Here is a 19,181-nt window from a genome sequence, read left to right as displayed (position 1 = left end):
CCTTTTTAAGGAGACCTCCAACTGTTCTCAGAAGAATTGGCAGCCTTCATAAATTCTTACGATTTGGATGAAATGAGATGGGGGAGACTTTGAGAAGCAGGTACGGTCATGGGGAAGATGCCAGGATTTGGGATATCCATGTAGGGTCATTGAAATTTCTTGCATAATTAAATAACAAAGCTACTTTTACTAGGTATTTTATGTGTGTTATGTCAAATAATTCTTCCAACATAATGGATTATGTGTGATGAATCTGAGGTAGGTTATACAACTTGCCTAAGGTCAAAAGCATCCTAAGAGGATAGTCAGGATTTAAATCTTGGCATGTTTACATTAACATATGATTGCATGAGTATATTACATCAGTGGAACAGAGAGTCCAGAAATAAACCCATGCATATACGGTCCATTTATTTATAACAAAGGAGCCAAGTGTATAAAATGGGGAGAGGACAGTCTCTTCAATAAATGATGTTGGGAAAACCAGACAACCACATGCAAAAGAATGAAACTGGACCACTATCTTATACCACACACACAAAATAACTCAAAATGAATTACAGACTTGAATGTAAGAGACCTGAAACCATAAAACTCCTAGAAAAAAACAAAAATAGGTGGTAAACTCCTTGACATAGGTCTTGACAATAATTTTGGATTTGACACCAAAACAAAGGTAATAAAAGCAAAAATCAACAAGTGGGTCTACATCAAGCTAAAAAGCTTTTTCACCCCAAAGGAAGATATGGAAAAAAAGGAAAAGAAAACTTACTGAATGAGAGAAAATATTTGTAAATTATCATGATAATGAGTTAATATCTAAAATACATGAAGAACTAATATAACTCAATTTTAAAAATCCAATTACAAAATGGACAGAGAATCTAAATACACATTCATCAAAAAAAAAAAAAGATACAGAGAAGGCCAACATGAAAAGATGTTCAACATCTTTAATCATTAGGGAAATGCCAATTAAAACAACAATGAGATATTATGTCATACCAGTTAGAATGACAATTATCAATAAGTCAAGAAATAACAAATGTTGACGAAAATACAGAGAAAAGGAAACCCTTTCTCCACTGTTGAGTGCACTGTTGGTGGGAATATAAACTGGGGTAGCCATGCTGGAGGTTCCTCAAAAAATTAAAAATAGAGCTACCATATGATAAAAAGCAATTCTACTTCTGGGTATTCAACTACAGAAAATGAAAACATTAATTCAAAAAGATACATGTACCCCCATGTTTATTGCAGCATTACTTATAATAACCAAGATATGGAAACAATGTAAGTGTCCTTCAATAGATGAATGGATAAAGAAGATGTGGTATATATATACAATGGAATATTTCTCAGCCATCAAAAAGAATGAAATCTTGCCATTTATAACACCTTGATGGGCCTTGAAAGAATCATACTAAGTGAAGTAAGTCAGACAGAATAAGACAGATACCATATGGTCTCGCTTATATGTGGGATCTAAAACAAAAACAAACAAACAAAAAACCCAAACAATAATAAAAAATGAGCTTATAGATACAGAAAACAGATTTGTAGTTGCCAGGGGTAGAAGATTGGGGGATGTGAAATTGGTAAAGTGTTAGGAGTCAAAAGTACAAATTTACAGTTATAAAATAAATAAATCATGGGGATATAATGCACAACATGGTGGCTATAGTTAATAATACTGTATTATATATGTGAAAGTTGTTAAAAGAGTAAATCTTAAAAGTTCTCATCACAAGAAGAAATAATTTAGTAACTATATATGGTAACTGATGTTAACTAGACTTGTAGTAATCATTTGGCAAAAATACATGTATTGAATCATTATGTTGTTGGAAGCTAATATAATGCTTTGTCAATTCTATCTCAAAAATGTTAAAAGAAATGTTTAGAAAGAAACAGTTTATATAATTTTTCTCCTTTTAAATAAGAGTAACAGACATTATAAAAGGTAGTATTTTAAAATTTCTTGTACTTGCAAACTAAAAAGAGCACACACACAAAATAGGTTAGAAAGATTGGTCTGGCAACAGGTGTAGGTAGATAAGAGGGGAAAAGAAGACATTTTCAAGACTAGTTAGCTGAGTATTTTAATAGTCCTCATCAGTGGCAATGAGAGGCAGACTAGAGAAGTATAGAGGAAAAAACAGAGAAGTATCACAGTAGTAGAAAATTAAAAAGTACAAAGTCAACAGTGATAGGAGACAAAGGAGAGGTCCCACACTTGGGTGAATGGAAGGCTGATGATGGCGTTCACACACATGAGAAAATCAGGAGAATGACAACATTTGGAAGGGAGCAGTGTTGAGTTCTGAATCTATGGATTTGAGGTGTGAAGGGTATACAGGTGTATCATCATCATTTAAATCTACTTTCAAATTTCCGTATCCACTTGTTTCCCCTCTAATTGCAGGACATATACCTGTGTTGATTTTTATTAATATCTTTATCTTTTTAATTAAAGGAAGTCACAGATAACATAATGTCATTTCCTTTGGATTTTTTCAATATTTTATTTTTTCCCTGGGAATGCTAAACTGGCAGAGGACGAAAAGCACGATTCCTGAGAGCTTTTTTCTTTTCATTTTCCTCCCTCTCTTTTTTCCTTTTGTTTTCCCGAAAGATTGTTATTTTATATGGTTTGATTTCTCTCATTAAGGTGGATTCTGCTGTTTCAATGTTTTTGTTCATATATTTTTACTGACCTTTTGAGACCAATCATTTGCAGGCATCACACAGTTTTAGAATTTTAATACACTTCGAAATCCTGTTCATACTGTCGTACATGAAACACCTTTACCTTGGGTAGTACAGGCTGGAGTCAGATGCCTTCGCAAGCCTATAACGTTATCCTTGTTAATTTTGATACCTGATGGCACCCCCTTTTCGGGGAACTTAAAGTTTGGCGTTAAAGATTAAAACGTAAAGAGTTCTTCAGTTGAAAAAGATAGTTAAACATAACTATTTTGAAAGAGACCACTTCAGATTTTTTTGTGTGTGATATGGTAATTTGCATATTATGTTCCAGATATAAAGTACTAAGTGCTAATAAATGGCCTCAATTTTATTGCCATGCCTGTGACATAATTCATTACAGTTTGCTATTGTATTTACAAGAGTATCTCTCCTTAGCACTATGTGTCTCTTTTATACATTCCCAGACTAAATGTGATTTCATTATGTATAATTATTCCTCTTGGATTATTTTTTTTCATTTCTCAGTAAATTATAAACCCCATAAGAGTAGGGACCATTATTTCTACTTTTTTTTTTATTGTTCTATACCTTCAAATAACATTCTCTAAAAACTTCTCAATAATTATCATTAAATTAATCAAATAACAAATGAGATATTTAGGTGATAGTACATTTAAGACAAATGCAATTATTGCACTTGATGAGACTCTTAATATTTGGGACAGTTGTGGAAATATGGTTTTTTTTCCATTTATTTTCTAAATAGTTATTTGTAAATGCACATTTCAATTACAATCTCTCGATTCTTGAACTGATTCCCATCACATTTTTATTCTCTACCTCTCCATTAAAACAGCTCTTGTCAAAGTTACCAACAAAGTTCCTTATTGTCAAATCAGAGTCATTTCTTAGACCTAAGCTTAACCAATCACTTAGTAACATTTCATATGAGTGATCACGTTTCCTTTCTTAAAACACTTGAATTCCATCACACCAATTTTCTCTAGTTTTTCTTAATCTGGCCAGTCCTTTCAGTCCTTTTTGCTGCTTTGTCCTTACCTCTCTGACCTCTAAATATGGAAGGGTCTCAGGACATAAACACTGGATTTCTTTTCTCCACTTACACATTTACTTCCTAGTGATATCATCCATCTCTTTATCTAAGTAATGATAAGTAAATTTATATCTGCAGTTGAGACCTCTCCTCTGAATTAAGGTACAGCTGACCTTTGACCAATGTAGGGGTGAGTGTCACTCACTCCCTCTGTACTGTTGAAAATTCATGTATAAAAATCAGAAGGAAGAGAAAATACATTTACAGTACCATACTGTAAAAAAATCCACATGTAAGTAGAACTGCAGAGTTCAAACCCACGTTGTTCAAGGATCCACTGTATATCCAATTGCCTATTTGACATTTCCACTTAGGTATCTAATTTCTCAGCTTTAGCAATTCCAAAATAAACTTTCATTTCAACACCCCTTTCCTCCCAAAAAAGTGTTCCCTGCTTCTCCCTGATTCTCTCCTATTTTGGCAAGTGGCAATTTTCTCTTTCCATTTTCCTCCATATTCCACATATTCACGCTAGCAAAAAGTTTATGAACACATAATCAGATTCTTGCTTGTTACTACTCATTTCTTCTTTCCTTAGGTATAATCTATTGCTTTACGTGCAAATATTTATTATTTCTAATATATAACATTTACTTCTAACATATACCATGGCATACACTGACTTCTAGTTTAATTTGCCTTATCTAGGAGTTCTAGAATAAAGTTATACTTTTAGGGTTTTTATTTACATGAGCAAAGTATAACTTTCAAATACCTTTAGGGAGGGAAATGACTATGTGTACATATTCAGAGCATAAAGGTAAAATAATGGGATTTCTATTTTTAAAAGCACAAATATAAGCTTTTTAAGTGCTGGAACGGTGTAATAGTCATCTTTATACTTCTCTGGAGGCCAGTTTATTGTGTCTTAAAAGGAAGCACTAAATAAATAATTGTTGCATGAATAACTAAATGAATAGTGTACTTTCATAAATATTTACATACTTTTTTAATGTTAAACCAACTCTTAAAAGAACATGAATTTTCAACAGTTTCAGAGCTTCCTATATATTTTTAAACTTAAAAAAATAATTGAAAAATATTTCTAATGAAAAGAAAATGGGAAGAGGTATTTACTTAATGCTTCTCTGAAGCTGATACATTTTTAATATTTGTTTATTCATGATTTCAAAATGTTGGCAAAATGGCATTTTCCCCAAAAAATGGTAAAGCTAATCCTCAAACCAGTTGTTATTCTTGTTTGCCTGTTTTAGTTTAGTTCATCTCTCACCCCAAACCATACTGTGGAGAAGTCCCTGGTTGATTACCCCAACTGTCATTCTTCATCCCCTGCTCCCTAACACCTTCGAATCTAGTGTTTTTTTAAAAGCTAAATAACTTCCCCATTCTCTCTGCAGCTTGGTGTGAATGTATAGCAAATTTCTGGCCAAGGGAGGAAAGCATACGTTGGCAAAAGGAATTCTGAGATAGAACAGGTACAGCTAATTGAACCCGTCCCTTCACTTCTGACCTCGGATGTAATGTTTAGAGCTGCTGCAGCCATTTTGCTACCAAAACAGAAAGATAAGAAAATGACATAGATTCTGGCCCTGATGTAACTGATCCATAGAACCAATGGCAACACCTCCCTCACGTCTAGACTTCTGCATTGTAAAGAATAGCACACAGAACTATTTGCTCAAACCACTAATGTTGGGTTTTATTTTACTTGTAGCCAACAAGGACCTAACTTAAAAAAAAAGGAAATATGTACAGATTTTCCAAGTTTTCTTTCTTTTCTTACATTGAACTGCCAAATGCATTATCCCAAGATAATCAGATTTTTAAAAACAAAAGATGAAACAAATAGCCTTTCCCTTTCCAGATAACAGTTAATAACCCAGGGCTTTTATTATGTCTGCTCGGTCATCATAGTCTCTTAGTTATTTACTAGGCTGTACCTACATTAGTCTTGCGTGAACACTTTTTTGGGGGGGAGGAGGAATGTCCTACACTTTTACAAGTAACACCAAGTAGAAGCTTGAAAAGCTTCTTCCAAAATGCAGTTTCTGAAACGTGTTATAATGAACAGCACAGCATGCTCATTGTCATCTGTTTTCAAGTAATGGTAAAGTTCAAAAGTGGTAAAATGTTTTCCTAACTTACAAACCTCAAACAAATATTATACGGGAAGGTCAATAAACAGAACATGAAGAAAACAGAATTCTTCATTAGCATTTAACTTGGCAAAACACTAATATCCAATTTCTCTAATTTCTGGGTCCATAGTAGATTGGAAATGATCCAAGGGGAAAAATGAGAGGGTGAGGCTGTTTCTGTCTATTTCTTTGAAAATACTCTACAGACGACTTGGAAAAAAGACAAATCCTCTTTGCAAAAACTTTTGGTCATTGCACCCCGCTTTAATGTTTTTAGCATAGAATGGATTGCTTTTATATTCTAAGGGGAGTTTTGTTGTGACTGAGTTCACAAAAATGTGTTTTGAAGCATCTAATAATAATGTTTAGCAACATAACTCCTATTTAAACTAATATAAATGCCCAATCTCTAATTAGAACACATTTTAATTATGGGGAAACCCATTTTTTTCTAAAGCCATTACTTAGAAGATTTTATGATTTTGCATATGTTCTGGATACAGATTTAGAGCCACCAGATTATATATATATAATATACATATATATGTACACACACATATATACACACACACATATATGTACATATATATGTAAATCTAGGTCAATTTAAACAATAATTAAATAATATAATAGCAAAGCAATCTTACCCTTACACTTTGCTTGAAAAACCATTCCATTTAAATGTAAAAGAAATCACTACAACTGTGGAAAACAAAAAAACATACACATCTACATGAACCAGATTCTCTTCCTAGCTAGAATATTAATTTTTTAATCTGTTGTTTATTTTTCTATTATTTAAGTATGTGTACTAGTAATGGTAGCTCATATTTGATGGTATGTATTGCTTTGGACATCTAGGAGAGGATAATTTGAAATCTCTTTGTTTTATAAATAGTTACAATGGAAACAATCTAAAAGTAGTATGGATTAGACATAAAATTCCTTTTAAATTTCCTGACTGATGCATTTCTACAAACTTTTGTCTACTATAAACTAAACATCTTTATTTTTCCCTCTGGGATACTACCTAGGCAAATGGCTTACCTTTACTTATAATCACATCATCCAAGTTCCTGCAAAATTTCACTTTTTCTTAGGGCAATAAGAGAGAACAAGAGATAGCAGCAAATAGTCCCTAACTTCACTCTCTGACACTGAGTTGGTTGTTAAAGAACACTATCACCTCTTCTTGAGAACATTTTGGGACCACTAAGTATATTAGTACTTTACATATTGGCAAAACAATCAAAAGCAAACAAACAAAACAATCTAAAGAACACAACTGTAAATTTAAGAAGGTATGCAACAGGCACAAACTTGTAAAATCCATACCAGTTATTCATTACTATCAAGTAATGATGGTAACTAAAGTAGAGCAAGAACATGAGAGAGGGAGAAAGAAGGGAGAAACCCTTTGAACAAACAGTCTTAGTATTTTATAAAAACGTTTAAGCATTACTATGACTTACTACGTTATTGTTAGTTTTATTTATTAATTATTTCAAAACTATATAGGATCAATGTCATCCTACTGTATTGTTGAAATATTAAATATATAATATTAAATATATAATATTAAATATATATGTGTATATATAAATAATCTGTCCATCTTGGATTACTTAAAACCAATTAGGAAATCAACAAACTTTAAAAGAAAGTTAAACTTCCTTATCAAGTCCTCTCTATAACATGATTGAGGGTACCATAAAGGAAACAATAAACTTATTAGAAGATATTTCTAAATCATGCAGTCCTTGGCAAATTTGGGCAAAGACTTTCAGCCATACTTTAATGGAACTCATCTGATTTTAGATATGTATAAAAATGATTTGCTATAAAATTATATATATATATGTAAACAAAATGAGAATGTAATTCAAATGTTTTCTAACTCAAATGTTTAGTTCTATAATTTTTAATGTGTAGCCTATTTGACTTTTTGAACTATGATTAGCAAATTTGAATGATAAAATTGAATATTTCCATGTATTTTAGTTGATACCTAGCTAAATACACTTTTTATAATGCCAGATACACACACATACATGTTATTTTCTAATTTGTAAAAATCACAAAATTAGGAATAGCCTATCTTTAAATACAGGCTTGGTGGTAAATCAATGCTAGGGAAAATAATGCAACCATAATAAGAAGGAGTTATAGCTATTAATCTGGAAAGCTGTCCATAACGTTTCACTGTGAGTCAAGTAACCTGCTGTGTGGATTCTGTGAAGAAACAAAGCCCTTATTATTGTATGTATATATTAGCATATGGATAAAGATGAGGAAGGATAAACATACATATATACACACATACACCTATATTTAATACACTGAAAATAAGTTTTATAATTTTAAATTGCATTTTAAAATATATTGAAGATAATGATTAATCTTAAAGAAAAACAGGAAGAGGAAAAAAAGAAAAAGAAATACCTAAATTATAGCTGGTGAATTTTAACCAAGAGGATGGTGAATTCTACCTTTACTTGCTTTAGATTTAAAAGAGAGGCATATAGAACAAATGGCTAAAATAAGAATCATTGCTTGAGGATAAATTTAGTTACATCAGAACAATCAGACCCAAAGATATTTTATGTAAGGGACTATTCATCATAATTCCTTACTTAAGAGCATTTTAAAAAATGAAATAGGAAAGGTATTTCAGTATGATTTCCTGACATATTAATGTTCTGTACCTGCACAATTGCACATGCAAAACAATTGAGGATGTTTGTAGTAATGATGTAATTTGGAGTAATTGTTATATATCAGCATATTGCAATTATCACTACAGATATTGAAATCTGTTAATTTCTCAGAACACATACAGGATGCTGTTAGATTCTGATTAAATATTTAACAGTCTTCTAATTTAATGAGTCCAGAGTCTCTGATAGCAAACTACAACCTGTTATTTTCCATGCAAAAAATAAAATAGGGTGACCTTCAGTTGAATACATGTAAAGCAACACATTGCAAATTATTGATGATTTGAGAATTAGTAGCAGGATATTTTAAATGCAAAATATTAGCACAGTTTATACTTGAATTTAATATTTCAAACCATCACTCCCTTCATACATGCACACATGCTAAAACATATCCTCCTTTTTCTTGGCAGGATGACCTTACAACTTCAGAGAGAATATAGAACATTAAAACGGAAACTCCCTCAGCCTTTGTCTATCTATCTGCATCTTTCTCTGTCTTCTATTTGTTCTCTCCTAATAAAATGGTGGCAAGGGTTTTAATCATCCTCTAATCCTTTCACATTTCCTTTGTCCTTAATTCTAGCTTTTTCAGGCAATTGATTGATGATTTCTCTCTCCTGTATCTCCAACCTTTCACTCTCTACAGGGTCTTCCAAAACAGACTCAGATTTCATCCATCTTCAAGTATCTTTCTTTTGATAATATGCCCTCTCCAAGTATTTCCCTGTCTCTCTCCTTTCCTTTACATGTAAACTTGCCAAAAGATATAAACATTTTACTCCATATTTCCATAATTTTTATTCACTTTGACTCCATGTCTCTATATGGAGACACTTCCACATCTATGTATTAAATTTCCCATTTAACATCACTTGGGTCTCTCAAAATTACCCCTAATTTAACACATCCCAAAATAAGTTCACATTGAGTTTAGTACCCTACCAGTGTGCCCTATCTCGGTTACTGTTATCAACATTCATTCTAGTTTGCAAGCCAGAATAATTAGTAGCAGTTTCTTCTCTTAATTGCTTCATACCCAGTTAATCACTATCTCCAGTAATTAATTTTAAATTCTAAGTATTTGTTGAATCTTCCTACTTCTCCCCATTATCCAACTTTATCCAACTTCTTGGCTTCCCAGTTCCCTGATGATCCACTTCCAATAGTCTCAGTCACCCATTCCTATTCATTGTACTAGATATTTATATATATCAGTAACTGTATCGCTTCCAGAATCTCTATTTCAAGTACTCTACTTTCAGACTAGCAGTTTATCTCTTTTCAGTTTGCCTACACTGGTATCCCTAACTCAACAGTGTGTGATGGTACTGGGAATTACAGCCATTGACCTTACCATGTTTTCATGGTACATCAGCCTCCCTCACAAACCAATTTCTCTCACTATTCAACTTAGTTTTTATGAACGTTCACTGCTATCATTTCTTCTTCATATAGCCTTAACTCAGTGGTCTCTGCCTTCTGTCTTAAGTACTCACCCGACAAAACTTCAATTCTGGGTAAATCCAAATTTCCAAGTACCCATGCCTACATCAGAACAATCATAACATAGCTGAATTAAGCATAACAATGCTAACTGGAATCATTCTAATTTATAACTAGAAGTCAGTGGACCTTCAGCACTGCTAGCATTACTGTACTTCTAGGATGATGTACTTCTACTTTTGACAGGCTACCAAATCTTCTCTTTCCTAAAATTCCAAATATTGCCTCCCATATTCTAGTCTAAGATGATAACATCATCTTATATTTCATTTAAAAAGAGAATAACTTGTGAATTGCCTCATCTTCTCACCATCAAATCCATTATCTACCTGCATATTTTCCTATATACTCTGAATCCTTTCCAGTTATAATGGATGTACAACCTGTGCTTCTTTCTATGACCAACTTCTTCACTTTAGTACTGGATTCCGTCCCTTCTGATAAATGAAAATTTTGCCTGCAGTTGTTCATTATCTTCTGAAATATAATTTTCTTCTTTCTTTTGAATCATTCCCACCAGTTTATAAATGTTAATGTTTCCCAACTTAAGCAAAACAAACAAACAAACAAAAAAAACCCCACTTTCTCTTGATCTCATAATCTTCCTTTGTAGCATCTCACTGCCCTCTGTCTAGGAACTTTTTGTCCACTTGGCTTCCGGGTTTTTTTTTTTTTTTTTTTTTTTTTGCTTTCCTTCTACCCTTAATCCAGCTGTCTCACCCTCCTTTGCTATATATTTTCTCCTCTCTTTTGCTCTTTAAATAATGGAGTATCCTAAGGCTCACTGCTCAGTTTTCTTATCCATCTACACTTTGTGTTTGTGGAATTCCATCCAATGTTATGGATTTAAATATGACTGATGACTCAGACCCCACTCTTGAGCTGCAGAGTATTGTAATTATCTGCCCATACAAAATTTTCACTTAGATATCAAGTAAACATCTCAAGCTTATCACGGCCCTAACATAATTTTTCATTTTCCTCATAAAGTATTTTTCTACCTCCTTCTGAGCCTTCATTTTAGCTTATGACATCACCTTTCACCCAGTTACTAAGGTAAAAAACCGGGGTGTCATTGTTTATATTTTTTTCTTACCACAACCATATAATCCAATTCACTTACAATTTTCTTCATAGTAAATATATAATTATAAACGTTTTTTCTTTTCTACTGTACTGTAAATTTCATGATATTAGGGATTATGTTAATTTTCTCTCCATTCTCTCCTCAGTTCCTAACATACAGTAAATACAGTGAATATTTACTGGCTGGTTATTGTTGAGTAGCATATATGTAAGAGTGAGGTTTCTTTTTTGTTTTATCCTTTCAAAAAACAAGTAAATATGATATGTTTGATTTTATCAGCAGTAGGAGAAAATTTTAGCAGAATTCACTTCCCACCTTGTCAAACAGAACCAAATGATACACAATCTAGGATTCATACTCTACCATCTGAACTCATTGCTACTCCCAATCAACTCTGCCCCATCCCACACATCCTACAGTATGAACTAGGGAGGAAAATCTAAAAAAAAAAAAGCCTGATAAAGCCCAGCACTATATTATCTGTTATTTGAGTGCTGAGTGTCCATGAGATTTTGATTCTTATTTCCACCATTAGTAGGTGAGTCTGGGGGCAACAGCATTATGGAATTAGTGTCAGGTCTGATGGAAGTAGTTCTCCTATGGAACCACAGTAGTTTTAACAAATCTCTCCAAAAATACAAGTAACTCACTTTAGAAAAGATTTCTAAAAATTGAGCCTATATCTTTTCCTAAATGTCTTAGATTGCTCACTGCTGTATTAATAATATAAAAAAATATATGTTTATGTTATGTTACCATTACACAGGCTTATATGGTTAGGTCCTGGGAAGCATTGCTCTATCTTGACCAAGCAAAGCCAGTTGTATTAAACTAAAATATGCTGTGTGAGGACAAGCAATATAAAATCCTATACATTGGAGGAAGGCTAATAGGTAAAAGTTGGGACTAAAACAAAGATAATGAGTAAAATTGCTTAAGTAGGTTATAAGATATTCAATCATCCTCATCGTAGGAATAGCTGTTAACTGTTCTTCCATTTGGGAACCAGCCTGGTAGAAAGAAAGAAATGTGGTTCTTAGAATCAATCAGACACACTGAAGCTCAAATCTTTGCCCTGCCACTTACTAGCTAAGTGATCTCTGGTAAATTGCTTAATTACTCTGAACCTGTTTCCTCATTTGTAAAATGATAATGGTAATAACTATTTTTATATGCTTATCATGAAAATTAGATGTGATAATGTAGCGCACCTAATAAATCTGTATTAGGATTTTTCTTTTAAAGAATTGCAAAAACAAGCTCTAAACCTGAGAGGATTTTAGAAAAAGCAACACTATTTCGGAAAAGAAACAAGAACTGGTTTTAGTTTGGTTTGGTGCTTTGGTTTGCCCATTGGTCCTTTCTTTCTTGGTGCATAGAACAATGGTGTTATCCAGTCTGGGATTTGAACTTGGGACTCGAACTTTGGGATGTGGAATCCAGAGGTTCAAGAATGAAGACACTTTGGAAAAAGAATTTTCTTTGTTCATTGAAAAAAAATTCTTTTTCACTTCAACAAGTAAACTTTTTATGGTAAGAGGTTTTTGTTATTGCCATTTTATTTTTACTCTACTAAAAGTAACTATAATTATTCCATAAATGACTCAGGCATATGGAATGCTTTACTCTGGGCAACTGAACAGAATGCCATAAAAATTGCAATGGCTACAAGCGTTCAGAGTTTATTAGAGGTGGGTTTCCCTTTCCTTATCATTCATTCTTTAGTACTGAGTTACTGTGAAATTGCAATGAAATTATATCACTTTGGGTTTGAAGGCGGATGGTAGAGCAGAATGAAATCATTGTGAAGAATTTCATTGGTAAATCAAAGTGCTCTCTGTTAATTAGCCCCTGCTTACAACATAGTATGGAAAAATAATTGTATGTTTATGAAAGAATGATTAGGTAGGGAATGTGTTGAGGTAATAAGAAAGAAGCACGAAGAGAGCAATTTGAGTTAATATCTACACATCATTTTATGTAACCGCATCACAGAAGGGGGTCCAAGTTAATTAGATTCCTTTAGTTAAATAGGAAATGTGAAAAAAGAAAAGATACTTAGGGTCTAATACAATGTATTCCTAAGTTATATGGGGGGGATAATATTGATTCTTTTCTGAATATATATATGTCAGGAATAAAAATAGAAACTTTGACTTACAGTTAAAGAAATCTTTCTGCTCAAGTGTTGCTCCTTTGTGACACAAAAATTGAAACAATATTTTAATAGAAATATTGGCTACAAAATGCAATTTTAAGAGAATCTGCACAATACAATTCCAAATTCATTCAATCAACAGTATTTGGCTATATAGATGGGAAGGCATTACCTTAGGCCTCTCAATAATTTACTGATAACTCTTGTGTCAGATGTTAGCAGAGGACCGAGTCAGATGCTATCTTTTTACATAGATAGATAGATATGGATTTAGATATAGATATATAAAACTTGTTGTTTAATATATTTAGTTCTTAGTTCTTTGAAAAAATGAGGTAATTTCTCTTTATTGGGAATTATATTGTTCATTTTGCCATATCTGCTACTTTTTCACTTCCTTTGCATATTGTCAAAACATCTCTGTATGTACTATCTACAGAAATGCTTGCACAGAGTTTATATTTTTAGTTGGTTGCAATTTAGATGGTTCTTAGTTGAGAAGGTTTTTGTTAGAAGTGAGATGTTATGAAATAGAATTTAACACTTCCTGTCTACTAAAATCCCAATTAAAAGTCATGAGTAATACTGATAGCATACTTATACCTCTAAATTGTATTTTATAAGACCCTGTATTTACAGGGTCAAATATTGGACTAGCACCTGCAAAGTACTTTTAACACTATAAATATCTGTCTAAAGAAAGAGGCAGAGGCTTCAGGAACACATTTCACTCATTTGCTTCATTTTTAATTAAAAAAAAAACCACTGAATTGTCATTATTGAATTTCAGTGAAGTTTAAGATGCTTTGAGATCATTGAGTGTAAGCAGTCCCGACATCTTTACAAATCAGAAATTAATAATTACAAAACATTACAGTTTCTACACCATAGAAAGACGCTTATGGGAAAGAGTGAAAAAAGTATTCATAATGGATCACTCAACCCACTGAATTTTTTACCTGACCCTTAACTAGCATAATCAACATCTTACAGTTCAATAATGCTATCTTTAGATTTTTCATTACAGTCCTGAAGTCAATGCTCTTAAAAATCTTTCAACTTTCAACCGTAAGTGTGACTTTTTCTGGTCACATTTTTACAGTTAGTGGGTTTGAGTATAATATTAATGTTTCTAGGATCCCTAAAAGCTTTGGTAATAATGTGGGGACGTTTTGATACCAAAACTAAGCCACTAATGCAACCTTATGCCACTAAACAGTTTTATTTAAAGCAACCACATGCAACTATATGAACAGTAATTAACAACTACTGAACAGTTTTGCTCTTGTCTTGTAATTCTTTGATAATTTTTGGTATTTTATATGTATTGGAAATTGTGGGACACAAATCAGTTGGAAAAGAAGAAACTCACGCACTCTCCTTCACCTCTTTGAACTCTCTTAAATTCAAAAGTAAATTTAATATACAGAATGTGGTGGACTGAGGATAGACTTACAATAAAAAGCCTGAGTACTTGTATTTATTGGACTTAAGGACCATAACACAACTACCACTCATTTAAGGAAACCATCTATGGGCTGTTTTGACCATTTGATATGGACATAAGTTATGAACTAAGTTCCTTGAGGGCAAAACAAACAAAGAAAAAAGATTGTTCCATTTGTGCAAGTGGTGCCAAGAATATCACATCATCTCTCTCATATATCACACATGGGTCACACTGCTAAAGGATAAACTGTTATGTGACCTCTTAGGTAATAACCACTATACCATAAAATAAAAGTGTGATGCAGGCATTAGAATGTGACAGGAATAGAAAACGTTTCAAATATCTGCCCAAATGAGATTTAGAGAATTAAGCTGATTTCAGTTACCTATTTCATATTGTGAAGCGTCTAGAATAATTGAATTGGAGCAAATAGCCAGATAAAAGTTTTTGAACAGTTATCCAGTAGTTTTCATAATTTCCATCACAAATTCAAAAAAGAATTACTAGTTTACATTTTCAATTGCTAACTAATACAAAGAAATGCTTTGCCAACAGAGCCTTTGCTTATCAAGATGAACAAACGTGGGCCCTGATGGAGGAGAGACTAAGATTATAAAAAGCTTTGGATATATATTTGACAAAGAAACTAAAATAGAATAGAATCTAATACTTTGTTCTGTCACAATCTATATGAAAATAGCTTGTGTGCAAGCTCAAATAAATAGCATAAAAAAGACTAATAAATTAAAACTTGCTGAACATATTTCTTCAAAAGATTCTTGATAGAAAAGGGAGAACATCAAAAGTAAATGCTAATTTTAAGGCATTTAATTCAGATAAGGGAAGTATGGAGAAGTTCTGAAATTCAAGTATTATTTTCATATTCTAGGAGAGTACAGGAAAAAAAAAATCTTTTCTATCCTATCCAATCTTCCTGGAAGAAATTCCAGCAGCAGCCTGTAAGGTAAATGGAGTGTGGAAACCCAATTCACAAATTGCAGGCTTGGGAAAGAATAACACTGCTTAGAAAATGAAAGTCGATCAAGATTGGAAACATTTCACCTGTTTTCATTTAAATCTTCAATCTTTTTTCCTGCTGGTTTAGGAAACAGAATACAACATAATGGGGCAGTAGGGAGTATGAATTCTAAATATTTCGAAATGGCCACATTGACATGCTTGATGCAATTTTCTGTGACTAAAAGAAAACTAGGCATTTGGGTAATCTCCCAGTTAAAACATGGTTCACGAAACTTAAAACAGTTATTTTCGCCCAGGTGTCTTATCCCCCTATTATGTAAGATTTACTTCAATCAATTAAGACAGAAGCTTTAAAAAACTATCACAGAAGTTAAAAACAGAAAATTAACTGAAATATTGCTAGACTAGTCCCCTGCTTTCAATTAAATGTGTACCTACCACATTTCAGAGAGCTAAGGATTTACCGCAATAATAAGAATCTGAAAAAAAAAGTTACTTGTTACTTTCCCTTCTCATCCAATTCATAACAAAATGCTCCATGCTCATAAACACTTTTCCAAGGTGTCCAAGCTAAATCTTTCATGTAGATTCCAAACTGCCTTATAAATAGCTTGTGACAAGTCAACTAATTCTGACAAGTCAACAAAACTGAAGGAGAGAGTCATACTGCTTTAAATTTAAGTTCAAAGGAGTTATTAATTAAAGATATCCAGCATTTCTAAAAGGAACAATTAGCTCCCTACTACCAATTTTTAAAAATCTTTCTCTTAGAAGTGTGATATAAAATTTAAACACTTAAAACCTGAGAAATTTTGATATGTCAATTTTGTAGTCACTAAACTACTGGATTTATGCCCTACTGATATGTAAGATACCTGTAGAATATAACCTCATGAGATTTTCAAAAAGATTATGCTTTCAATATTTCACCTAGACACGTGACTACCACCAATGAACATATATACTAGATATTAGCTCCTGTACATTTAATCTTCATACCAATCATATGAGTTATAAGAATTTCCATTTTAAAAATCACCGTTATCATCCCCATTTTACAGATAAGAAACATGGTAGTAGTGCAAATACTTGAACCCAGGCTTTCAAATTCAAAAACTTCTCTCTTTCCCTGTNCAAGGGCTTACAGGTGATTTTTCGGAAGAATGATGGGCTGAATTGTACTATCTATACTCCGTTACCAGACATGGTTACATATTTATGACAAAGCTAATCTGAATTAGGTGTTAGTCTGAGACTATAGGGAATGGCCTGAGAACCTAGGCAAGTAATAGGATTGAAAATTCCCAAACTACTTTTGTTTAAATGTTGGAAATATTAAATCTACAATAAGATACGCTATGATTTTGAGCATTGAAAACCACAAGTGATTTCACCTCTGTCTTTTTCTCTGCATATGCCTCTGCCTATGACCTGCTGCTGTCCATACTAGTGGCCCTCTTTAGGGCAGTGATTCTTAAGGTGAAGAAAGAAATATCCTCCCTTCCATCAAGGGACCCACCATAAGGGGTAGAAGTTCACATGAAACTTCCCTGAGTGACTTTGAGAGATTTTCCCCCTCCCTCTGGGAGTTATGTTCCCCCATTACCAACATTTAAAATCCTTGTTATATATAGCAAAATAATAAATCACAACATTTACTGGGTAATTTATCGGAGCAAGGCACTATTCTATGGACTCAACAAATCCTCACAACTAATTTATAAACTATACTAAGATTTCTGTTTTATACATGGAGAAAGTAAGGTTCAGATAATTGAAGGAACTTACCCAAGGTTACACATCTAAACATGATAGAGCCTTGCTTTGAATCTAGAAAATCAGATTCCAAAGACAGCACACTTATCACTACATTATATTGCCTCTCATTAGTTGGCTGGAATAATTATAAGAAAGTCATTGAATCAAACGTGGAAACACTCTTCCAAACGATATTACAGTGACTCAACTAAAGTCTCAAACAGGAAAATTATTTCATAAATATAGGAACAACCTAAAATGGATCTTGGTTTATAAAACTGAACTTTGGGCCTGAGGCACTCTCTTTGTCTTTCTTTCTCTTTCTCTCTCTTTTGCTGATTTTTTCCATAATTTAAACCTTGTTCTAAATAACTGTATTAACTAGTCTGAATTGATCCCAAGTGCCAAAGTGCCACTGTTGTATAATCATTTACTTCTACAGCATCCTTTCTAAAAAGAATTTAATTAAATAACTTGTTAATAAGAGATTTCACTTATTTGATAGTTCTAAAAAATTTTAAAGGTGAAATATCATATAAATGAAAAAATATGACTAAGTTTAATGACACAGATGAGCCTCGTAATTATAATATTTAGCAAAAGAGACCAGATACAAAGAATACATATGTATGATTCAATGTATATAAAGTTCAAAAACAGGCAAACTGGCGTTAGCATTCAGGACAATGGTTGCCCTTGGAATGGGGCACAAGAGTATTTCCATCTCTGGTACTATTCTAGCTCTTGATCTGGCTGATGATTACATAAATGTTTCATTTAGAAAGTCACTGAGTTTTATACCTATATTTGGGTACTTCTACACTATGTATGTTAAATTTGAATAAAAAATTTACATCAAAAAGGAATACTTCATCCCAAGCTGTCATTCTGCTGTTTGTAATTTAGCACTACTTTCTCTCTTCCAAAAGATACAATTAATTTGTTTTATACAGAAAACAAACAGGGGGCGCGTGGGTGGCTCAGTCAGTTCAGCGTCTGCCTTCTGCTCAGATCATGGTCTCAGCCCTGAATTGGGCTTCATCCTCAGAGGGGAGTTTGCTTGAGATTCTCTCTCCCTCCTCCTCTTCCTCTACCCCTCCCCCACTTGTGCTCTTTCTGTCTTAAATAAGTAAATAAGATCTTTTTTTAAAAAAGAAAGCAAACAATCTTTCTACATAACATTGTAAAATTACTCTTTTCCTAAATATATTTTAAAAGTCATACTTATTGAGATATAGATTATAGACAGTAAAATTCATCCTTTTTTAATGTACTGAACTTTATTTGACAAGTACATACATTAGTGTACCCATCATCACTGTCAAGATATAGAACAATTCCATCATTCCCCCAAATTCCCTCACATACCTGGCAACACTGCCGCTGGCAACACTGCCCAATTTCTTATTCCTATAGTTTTGCCTTTTCCAGAATGCCATACAAATGGAATCATATTGTTTGTATTCTTTCAATTCTAGTTTCTTTCACTTAGCATAATGCATTTGAGATCCATCCATGTTTTGCAAATGTCATTAGTTTCTTTCTTTCTATTCCTGAATAGCATTATAATGTATGGATATATCACAATTGAAGAACATTTGA

General features: G+C 32.8%; 1 protein-coding gene across 1 annotated transcript in view; it reads right to left on the bottom strand.

Moving 5' to 3' along the window:
• The window catches only part of ERBB4 (erb-b2 receptor tyrosine kinase 4), a 666,536-nt gene that overhangs the window by 215,173 nt on the left and 432,182 nt on the right, over positions 1-19,181 (bottom strand). The window lies entirely within an intron of this gene.

Source organism: Ursus maritimus, unplaced genomic scaffold (assembly GCF_017311325.1).
Source record: "Ursus maritimus isolate PB19 unplaced genomic scaffold, ASM1731132v1 scaffold_1, whole genome shotgun sequence".
NCBI classification, from domain to species: Eukaryota; Metazoa; Chordata; class Mammalia; order Carnivora; family Ursidae; genus Ursus; species Ursus maritimus.
The sequence above is the reverse complement of the archived record's forward strand: the minus strand, read 5'-3'. Positions and strand labels throughout refer to the sequence as shown.